The sequence below is a fragment of the Lates calcarifer genome, linkage group LG6 (genome assembly GCF_001640805.2).
Source record: "Lates calcarifer isolate ASB-BC8 linkage group LG6, TLL_Latcal_v3, whole genome shotgun sequence".
NCBI lineage: Eukaryota > Metazoa > Chordata > Actinopteri > Centropomidae > Lates > Lates calcarifer.
This window is the reverse complement of record NC_066838.1, coordinates 18745237-18753652: the sequence shown is the minus strand read 5'-3', so window position 1 is coordinate 18753652 and position 8416 is coordinate 18745237. Positions and strand designations below refer to the sequence as shown.

The window sequence follows — 8416 nt, the reverse complement described above, 5'->3', positions numbered from 1 at the left end:
CGCTTTTGTTTACATAAGCGTCAACGTTACCTGCCAGGAGGGAATAACAAACATGACTTCACCTTTCATTAGGTGAAGCGGGTCACTTAACTCATTAATCTAAATGCAAGGGTCTACTCATAAGATGGAAGGAAACTTAATCAATAAAAGAGGTCCAGTGTAAAGACAGTTTATACACGACACAAAACTACCAATTAAAACATTATTTTGTTTTCATGGGAAATTTCTTATTTTATTTGCCCCCACAGAGGTTAGTTTGTGGGAAACAGGACCACAGACAGCATTTATCATATACACCAAGACATGAAGCACACACAGTCACGTACACACACATACATACAGCAATAGGCCCTACATGTAGGACTCATACCGAAACGTTCATGTGAAAATGAAAGCATGTGGGTGTAAGGGATTTTTTTTTAATCTCACAGGCTCAACCTCCATTTTACAGGGTTTATGTTGCTGACCGAACAAAGAGTCATTTCTTAAGGTACTGATACTGAGTGGGCAGTCAATAAAAAAAAGAGCCAAAGTTGGGATTGATAAGATAGATGTATATAAAGAGCTAGTATTGTACAGGCAAACACACAGTAGTGTATAGTTTTCCCCAGCAGAGGGCAGTATAAATCTAAATAAAAATGAGCCTCAGAAATTACTGTAGAATCTCTGAATTAAATTAAAAGCTCTCCAATTAAAAATTGTTAAAATAAGAGAGAATATGAAATGATTTCAAAAAAATCAGTAGGTGGATTTATATTAGACATGCAAACACAGAACTGCCCACACAAGCTGCCAGTACTTTCCCACAAGTCATTATAACCTGTGAACATATGACAATTTTTATTACATAATGTCAGTGTTATTACATTCAGCCTTTTATTTATATAGTGCATTATTATATGTTAACTAAATGTACTTTACATTAAAATGCACATGGAATCAACCACCCACAATAGAACCCACAACCACTTCACAGACATAAACCACAGACACACACAGTAACCTATCATAAGCCTGAGTTAGTTAGTTTGCTTTTGAATGTGGAAACACTTGTGACAGATCTAAGGTCAGCAGGTAGAGGATGTAGCCACAATCCAAGCAAATATTTGTGCGGAAATGTGTAAGAAGGACGTTCAACACCAGCCTGTGTCAGGGCAGGCTCTACGCAGGGGCAAGAGGGGGCAGAATCTTTCAAAATCTTTCAAAGTTTAAAGTCTACGGGGGGAAATTTGGGGTTTTACAACCCCCCGTGACTATTTAACGCATCACCGTATGCGCATGCGCCCCCACTATACCACTGACGTCAGACGCCGACATTGGTACACCAAGTCGAGCTCAGCTCGGTGTCGGAGGCTTCATGGCGGGGTCGAAATTTAAAACCCCGGGGGCTCGACAGCGAAACTGTCTGCTAAAGTTTTTAAAGGTTAAGAGACACTGGGACGATCGCGTCAAATAACAGGATTAGCTCGGAAATTTATCCAGAAAGGTAAGAGATGCATCTAATTTAGCTGCGAGTTGGCGTGGCGTTAATGTCGTTGCCGGCAGGTGTGTCGGCGCGTGGCAGGCTCGGAATGTTTGTAACTTTTTGTGTGTGTTTACATTAAGATGTTTGACTTTACTGCACTGTGGGAATGCAGGCTTTTGTAGCATATTACGTTTTAAAATAATAAAAAGTCGCAATGGTGCGTGGTCGCTCAGAGGGACACGGGATTAACCCACAATGCTGTAAACCTTTGCTATGAACGGATTAAATTCAGAGAGACAAAATGCGTTTTAACAAACATCGTTGGCCTATTTCAATTGCTTAAGCGCAATGCTACAGGCCTCGCGGCCTTAAGCGCGCGCACCATAGTGGGTGCATAAGGCCCAACAGAAGGTGAACATGAACTACTTTATTTGTTTAGCTTATTTATTTATTATAGCTGAATATAAACCGAAAGGGTTTATTGGTTAATATATTCAATCATGCTATTAATCTCGCAACTCTAACAATCAAACCAATGGAAAGAGGCCTATACAGGTGGGATTGAGCATGTGCGCTGTACCCGCCACCAAACATCTGCTGCATTGTAATCCACCTGAGCATTTGTGCATTAAATTGTCTACTAAAGTGCTTTGTCTGACAACAATATGCATAGGAGTCCTACAGTGCAGCCCTTTTTAAAATTAAAGAATAAATCCTCTTTAACCAGAAACATTGATATATATATATTACTACCAGACTCTACTAACAAACAGCAGTTTTTCCAGGTATTCCTGTTTTTGTCAAGAGTTTATTTACAGAGTAAGCATGATCCTGCTATTGGGTTTTAATTTTCTCTAGCACTCCTGTTGATGAAATCACCGGTATAAGTAACATGAGATTGACATTGCACTATAACTGACAAAGTTTTAAAATGTCTGTTTCTTTGTAATAACTCTTTAGATTGAGTTATTTGAATAATACTCCCACCTGTTTGTGCCTCTTTTCCCACCTCTCCAAAATGCCACACAGACACCGAAGTGAATTTCAAGGTTGGAAAATTTGTCCGTCCAACTGTAGCTGCCTTTGTTCATCCAACTTTGTTGCATTTCAGGCCGCACACTCGTCCGTTCAGTTTTGCTGCATTTCTGGCCGCGTGTCCGTCCGTCCAACTTAGCTGCACTTCAGGTCGTGCATTTACCGATCAACGTGTCCATTGTTTTTTTTTTTTCTTTTTTCCCTGGAGGATCTCCAAACAGAAGCTCCTGGTGGATCTACAGTTTACAATAGTAAATGCTGTTTTTATGTGCTGGGTTTTGCTTGGCTGCTGTGCCGATTAGTTGGAAGATGCCCAAACACCCTTATGGTGACCGAGGTTGCAGTTGATTCAGCAGTTTCCTGTGACACCAGAAAAATCGGCGAGGGGGGCCGTGACCCAGAGAAGTTGTCCTAGACTGGAGGAAGAGGAAGACCAAGCTATGCCAAATCCTTCTTGGTGATGATGTGTCTGTGCCACGTGATTGATGTCTTCAGGTGTGTTTTCTCAGATATATTATCCCTTTCTTTGTATTCTTTGGTTGCTTTCTACAATTGCATTGTTTTGTTTTTTTTGTCAGATATCCAACCTGCACACTGCCTGACGTCTAGCCCCCACAAGTCTGCAAAGTGGCATGCCAACATTGCTCAACTCAGCTGACTAAACACAAACTATGGCCATTGATGAACAACATAAACCTGACTAGATGCATCTTCTTGGAACCTGCAAACTATGTACCACCTAACCAGCAACAGACTCATCCACTAACGTCCCTCAAAGTGCTTAGGAGGCTCTTTCTTGCCATCAGACTCACCACTACTCAACACAACACAAACTGGACACCCATCTGGGGACCACAACATTATTGGGAGAAGGACATTCTGTAACTGTATTTGTGATGATTCTCTGAAGTGGGTATTCAGCCCATAGATAATGTACTATGACTCCATTTAAAATCTGTATTGGTATCTGAAGTCCATGTATGCTCCTGTGTTGGATATCAAGTAAAATCATTGCTTATTTACTAATTTGTTTGTTTGGCTGGTTCGTTTTTAGTTATCATGCTAACAGCAACAAAACACAACACTTTTTTGCTCCGACAGCCTTTGTGAAATGCACAGTAGTTGTATAGCAGTTAAACAAACATGGACAAGTTGAGTTTCCAGTCTTCATGAATGGCATGTAGGTGATTATCTGTGTTTTTCTCTGCAGAATGCACAAAGTAATTAGACTATGTTTATAATTTAGGTATTTTGGCTTAATTCATTCAGCACTGTCCTTGCTTATTCTGTAGAATAGATTAAAGTATGTGTACTGTGAAAAAGTTAACATAGAGTAGTAATTAAAATGTTGATAACAGGTTCAACCAGTGGATTTTAAGATACCCAGCCCCACTCATTGATAAGATTTCTAAAACAACCTATAGTTATGGTCCCCAGTGACCCAAGTGCAAAATGCCCAAACAAAGTTTTACATACGGCTTTAGTCTGGTCTAGTTTGTTTGCTAAAACTGCCTCATCGGTCCTGTTGGTTCTAACTGATGCTGAAGATAGATAGTTATTTTCTAACTGTCCTCCAATTTCAACATCTTCACAAGATAAAGACAAAGGTATGGATCATCACCAGATCTGTTTCCTCCATCTGTGACATTGTTTACTGATAAGTAACTTACTTTAACAAGTGGGGATAGGAGAGAAAGGAGAGCCCTGTCTCTAAAATTAAAGGACTGAACAGGTAGCCTCGTCTGACTTAAAACTGGAGGCATGACTATCACAACTTAGTCTAGTTGCTGTGAATTTTAATTTCAAAAAGTAATGGGTGGCGTCCTTTCATAACCAGATTCTGTTTCCTCACCTCTCATAGTGAGTTTTGACAGTCAGCAGTAGAGCGGTTTTATAGTGAGTCTAAAGGCTGGTTTCCAGAGCCTGAGGTGTTGTGGCTGGACGGTGAGGGAAACCACCTCTCTGTTCGACCTACAGAGACAGAGTGATTGTGGAGAGGAAACGCAGCAACTCTTTCTACCAGTGAGACACAGATCAGCATTACAGTATACAGGGGTTATAAATTCCTGGATCAGCATACTCATTTTCTAGACATATTTTCAAATACAAAGATGAAATAAAGAAGGTGTATATCGTTCTGCAGAGTTATTTTTTCATACACTTTGGCAGGAAAGACAAATCAAGAGTCATTGGGAAAGAAACAGGCAGTGAACACAGTAGAAGCCAATTACCATGCATTAAAGGCTTGACAGGTAATTTATGCTACTGCCCACTGACAGGGGTTTAAAGCTATTGTTAGCCAATTTTTTTCCCTTGAAACACCTTAAAATGATCATACGTGGATCAGGGAAATCTCTCGTCATACCTGCTAATCTCACACATTTGAATGTACTATGATTGGTGTGTCCCTAGTGGAATTTTACATGGTGGCAAGAAGGCAAATGCACTTTTGATTCAGATGTTATTTCAGTATTGTGCCTCTTCAAGCTAGCTAATAATCATTGTGAAGCGTTGTCTCCTCTGTTGGTTACATTTTCAGATTAGCTCAACTTTCATGCTTGGGCCCTAATAAGAAAAGTAATATGTAATGAGAAAAGTAATCTAATAATAGAGGTAACAGTAAAAGTAACCTGTAATATAAAAGCAATGCAGAAGTAATAGTAATCCAAAATAGAAGGAAAAATGTCATATTATAGTAAGATATAAAAAATATAGTATAATATGCGGTCAAAAATGTCAAACAACGCCACATTATAGTAAAGCATAAAAATGTTTCATTAAATGTTCTGTTTCAGCTGTAATGTTGAATAGGTATCTGTGTTTTTATGGTTAAACTGTTTATGAGGAAAAGGTAGTAGTGTATTGATCATTTTCCTTCATATGTTTCTCTTTGATCCTCCAGGTGTCACCACTTCATCCACGACGTCACCCATGATTGCTGAGATGATGTCCACGATCGCAGAGACATGGTCCATGATTGGAGAGGCATTGTTGAGGATGAAGGAGACACCGTCCAAGATCAGACGTTGTCCATGACTCGACGTGCAAGAATCGCACGGATGGACTTCCTCAATCACAGAGATGTCGTCCACGATCGCAGAGAAGTTCTTTGAGACCAGGACAGAAGCCTCCAGGTAATTCACAAACAGATTTACATCAACTGTCCAACACAGAGCACTAACATTATTGTTTATGTTAAATGTTCATTATATCAGTAAAGTATAATAATAGAAGTAATCTGTGGTATAAAAATTATGTAAAAGTAATATGTGTTAACAGAAGTAATGAAAGAGTAATTAGCAATATCAGAAGAAAAATACAATAGACAATCTGATACTAGATGTAGTTTGCAACAGTATAAGTTATTTGCATTTAGAAGTGATATATAATGAGAAAAGTAGTGTGTAATGGTGAAAGTTATAATTTTAATATTAGAAAAAATGTTGAAATTATCAAATCTTCAAAAATGTTTTGTTAGATGTTCTGATTCAGCTGTAATGTTGAATATTTATGTGTTTTTGTGGTTAAACTGTTGATGAGGAATAGGTAGTAGTGTATTGCTAATTTTCCTTGTATGTTTCTCTCTGATTTCTTCCAGGCGTCACCACTTTGTCCACAACATCGTCCACGATCGCAGAGACTTCGTCCATGATTGGAGAGACATTGTTGAGGATGAGGGAGACATCGTCCATGATCAGAGACATTGTCCATGATTGCAGAGACCTTGTCAAAGATGAGAGAGACGTTGTCCATGATCAGAGACATTGTCCCATGCTTCGTAGAGACCTTGCGATAGAATCGGCGGAGACGGGGGTCACCGATTTGACGGCATTGCCCGCGATCATGGAGACATTGTTGATGATCACAGAGGCACCGTCTATGATCTCAGAGACATCGTCCACAATCACAAAGACATTGTCCGCGATCGCAGAGACTTTGTCCATAATCTCAGAGACATTGTCCGCGATCACAGAGACGTAATCCATGATCACAGAGAGTCTTTGTACAATGAAGAAGTTCTTTGAGACCAGGACAGAGGCTTCCAGGTAATTCACAAACAGCTTTACATCAAGTGTCCAAGACAGGGCATTGACATTAAAGTGTTTCTGTTCAGTATTCAGTATATCAGAAAAGTGTAATGACAGAAGTAATCTGCAATATAAAAATAATGCATAGGTAATAAATATTAATAGAAAAAATGTAAAACTAATTAGCAATATTAGAAATAAGATGTAATAGTCAATGTAATCTGTTATTAGAAGTAGTTTGTAAGGCATAAAAATGTCAAAAAATGTCATAGCGTAGTATAGACATTATGTCATTAAAAAAGTACAATAATATGTCGTTAAAAATATCATTTAAAAAGGCCATGATATGTTTCTTACTATACTGAAGTGTCATCGTATAGTAAGGCATGTAAAGCCATCAAATGTTCTGGTTCAGCTGCAATTTTGAATATTTATCTGTGTTTTCATGGTTAAACTGTTGATGAGGAATAGGTAGTAGTATATTGATCATTTTCCTTTGTATGTTTCTCTCTGATTTCTTCCAGGCGTCACCACTTTGTCCACAACATCGCCCACGATCGCAGAGACTTCGTCCATGATCGGAGAGACATTGTTGAGGATGAGGGAGACATCGTCCATGATCAGAGACATTGTCCATGATCGCAGAGACCTTGTCAAAGATGAGAGAGACGTTGTCCATGATCAGAGACATTGTCCCATGCTTCGTAGAGACCTTGCGATAGAATCGGCGGAGACGGGGGTCACCGATTTGACGGCACTGCCCGCGATCATGGAGACATTGTCGATGATCACAGAGGCACCGTCTATGATCTCAGAGACATCGTCCACGATCACTAAGTCATTGTCCATGATCGCAGAGACTTTGTCCATAATCTCAGAGACATTGTCCGCGATCACAGAGAGTCTTTGTACCAGGACTGAGGCCTCCAGGTAATTCACAAACAGCTTTACATCAACTGTCCAATATGTTCAATATTCAGTATATCAGAAAAGTGTATAATATAAATAATAAAAATAATCTGCAATATAAAAATAATATATAAGTAATCTGTATTAATAAAAAAGTAAAAGTAATTTGCATTATAAGAAGTAAAATGGTATAGTAAGGCATAAACATGTTTTGTTAAATGCTGTGGTTCAGCCGTAATGTTGAATATTGTTTTCATGGTTAAACTGTGGATGAGGAATAGGTAGTAGTGTACTGATCATTTTGCTTTGTATGTTTGTCTTTAATTCCCTCCAGGTGTCACTACTTCGTCAACATCATCGTTTAAGATCGCAGAGACGTTGTCCACGATTGCAGAGACATTGTCCACGATCGCAGAAACATTGTCCATGATTTCAGAAACAAGGTGATTAACAGCTTTACATCAACTGTCAAACACAGAGCACTGACATTGTTTATGTTCAGTATTCAATATATCAGAAATGTGTAATAATAGAAGTAATCTACCATATAAAAATAATGTATAGGCGATCTGTACTAATAGAAGTAATGTAGAAGTAATTAGCATTATCAGAAGTAAAATCTAATAGTCAAAATACTCTTGTTAATAGATGTAATTTGCAACAGTGAAAGTTATTATGTAAATTTAGAGGTAGTAAGTAATTTGAGAAATAATATGTAATGGGGAAAGTAATCTGATATTAGAGGTAACAGTAAACGTAATCTGTAATATAAATGCAATGCAGAGGTAATAGTAATCCAAAATAACGCATCAAAAATGTCATAGGATAGTAAAGTGTCAGAAACCATTAAAAAATTTATGGATCAAAAACCACCAAAAAAGTCATAGTATAATAAGGGGTCAAAAACCATCAAAAAATGTCACAGTATAAGATAAGATAATCCTTTATTAGTCCCACAACGGGGACATTTACATATAAT

The 8416-nt window shown here is 38.4% G+C and overlaps 1 long non-coding RNA gene across 1 annotated transcript; it reads left to right on the top strand.

The window, feature by feature from the left end:
• The first annotated feature begins 1302 nt into the window (after positions 1-1302).
• LOC108900160 (uncharacterized) lies at positions 1303-3518 on the top strand. Its single transcript, XR_007813514.1, has 3 exons — positions 1303-1486; positions 2873-2995; positions 3079-3518. It is a non-coding gene; the product is annotated as an uncharacterized LOC108900160 (long non-coding RNA).
• Positions 3519-8416: the final 4898 nt, after the last annotated feature.